This window comes from Littorina saxatilis, linkage group LG10 (genome assembly GCF_037325665.1).
Source record: "Littorina saxatilis isolate snail1 linkage group LG10, US_GU_Lsax_2.0, whole genome shotgun sequence".
NCBI classification, from domain to species: Eukaryota; Metazoa; Mollusca; class Gastropoda; order Littorinimorpha; family Littorinidae; genus Littorina; species Littorina saxatilis.
Genome location: NC_090254.1, coordinates 28,077,870 through 28,080,259, shown reverse-complemented (window position 1 = coordinate 28,080,259; position 2,390 = coordinate 28,077,870). Strand labels below are relative to the sequence as shown.

General features: G+C 40.5%; 1 protein-coding gene across 1 annotated transcript in view; it reads right to left on the bottom strand.

Moving 5' to 3' along the window:
• Positions 1–224: 224 nt before the first annotated feature.
• Positions 225–2,390, bottom strand: part of LOC138978542 (uncharacterized) — a 16,529-nt gene continuing 14,363 nt past the window's right edge. Inside the window, exon 8 of the mRNA XM_070351287.1 lies at positions 225–1,396. The gene's annotated coding sequence lies outside the window, so the exon portion shown is untranslated. The remainder of the gene's footprint in view (positions 1,397–2,390) is intronic.

Here is a 2,390-nt window from a genome sequence, read left to right as displayed (position 1 = left end):
AAATGATGGTCCTTTGCTTAAATACACACACACACACATATATATATACACATACATTCATACTTTATATTAACAATACAATACTTAATTACATGCAATACATTAAAGTAATTGAGAATCACAGACTCTGAACCCAGTAGTTTAACTATACAATCATCAAATTGGGCGGGGGGAGGTGGGGGGGAGGTGGGGGGGAGGTGGGAGGGGGTGGGGGGGGGGGGGCGTTTATTTACGAATGACTCCTCTAACCCTTAAGTTCTCGGTACTTTTTATGAACTCAAACTGTATAAACACATTTATTATACGCACGAGAAAAAAAGTGGTAGGCCTATACTGGAAGTTGATGACAAAATGAGTTTTGAAAGTCATAACCTTGAGCCAAGGATACCGAGTAACACAAGATACTCAAAGAAACAAAACACAGGTTCATGTTATCTTCCTTCGTTTGGAAATGTCAAACTTCTGAATGCACATGTTTTCGGACATTTAAATTAGAAGATATTGAAATTCTATTACAAGTACTGTGAACAGGTGTACAATAGCCGAACGCAAGATGACTTGGTCAGCGTTTTGAATTTCACACCGACAGATGGTATGTATTTAATCTTTTGGAATCCAAATAGCTTAACATGTAAACATAAATAGATAAAACAAAAACAAAATGTTCACCTGCCGCCGGTGTAAAAGGAAAATATGTCCGCTTGTGAGCTGAACTCATTTTGACCTGAGTTCAGGATGGAAAAAAGAGTCATAGAAACGATAGTTCACAGACGGACAATTTTTCAGAGACTTTGAGCGTACTTATTTTCCTAGGACAGAAAGTCCAAGCCTATTTTTAGGGGTCGGACTTTGGGTCCTGGCTTATATCTTTTGAACACTTCATCTTTCACACCGGTTTTCAGACGTAACTCAGAAATGTGTTATGTGTCTTTTTTCCCAAACGGTGTCAATATATACACACAAATCATAGCACACTTGGCTGAACAAGAAAGCTTGAACACACGAACACAAACAAAGTAAATTTCCGATTGCAATTCACAAAATCAAAAATCCGACTTGAAAAGTAAACAACAAGGTATATTCAACTGTCGACACATTTCCATGCAAGACGAAATTATATTTTTCTACAGGTTACGCTAAAAACGAATCTACCAAGTGAACGAAGGACAAAGTTCAATCGTGTTGACACGAGTCAACTCTTGCTGACAGGTGCACGTAGGATTTGCAGTGCACGAACGCAGAAGAAGATGACGAAAAAGAATATTATGTTGAAAAAGAAAGCAATCTTTTCTCAGCCAGCAATTGGTCATGCAACAAGAAGTGATGACGTCACAGCCAGGGGAGATAAGTCGTTTTGATCAGACAGAGAAGACATATTCTGCAAAGCAGCCTGAACCTACAAAAATAATGACACAACAATTATATGTATAATAATAATCAGCAGAGTCAAATTAAATTGAAATAAGGGGGATTGACAGCCAAAGAGGGCATAATCTTAAAGAGAGAGAGAGAGAGAGACACACACACACACACACACACACACACACACACACACACACACACACACACACACACACACACACACACACAAGGGGAGAGAGATAGTGGGACAGAAGAGAGATCGATAGACAGACCGACTGACTGACATACAGACGGTGACGAAGAGAGAGCAGGGGCGGATCTAGGGGGAGTTTCCGGGGTTTCCGGACCCCCCCCTCCCCTCCTATCAAAAAAAGGGGGAGAAAAAAAGGGAATAAAAGAATAAATAATTAATTAGAAAATAATGAAAAAACTGATGGCTCAGATTGGACCAGATTGCTCCATTTTCCTTGATTTGTATCGAATTTGTTTCGGGGGGAGCCGGCCTTTGTCTTCTATGTGACGGTTTTGGACAGTAGTTGGGTAATTTGCTGGCTCAGGTTGTACCATAACGGTACATTTTCTTTGTTTTGATCCAAATTTAACTTCTTAAACTTAATTTTTTGAAGGTGCATTTGGGGAAGTTTCTTGGCTCAGGTTGTACCAGATCGGTCAATTGTCCTTGTTTGGATCCAAATTTGTCTTCTTAGATTTACTTTTTGGAAGGTGTGTTTGGGGAAGTTTCTTGGCTCAGGTTGTATCAGATCGGTCAAATGTCCTTGTTTTGATCCAAATTGTTGTTCTTAACTTTACTTTTTGGAAGGTGTGTTAAGGGAAGTTTATTGGCTCAGATTGCACCAGATTGCTCCATTTTCCTTTTTGGTTTTATCAACATTTTCCGTGGGGGGGGGGGGGGGGGGGGAGGCATGCCCCCCTGACCCCCCTAGGAGGTTCGAACGCTTCGCGCCCTCAACTAAACGCCTATTTAGTATTAGCGTCATCGAATTGTCCCTAAAAGAAATGTGGAACCC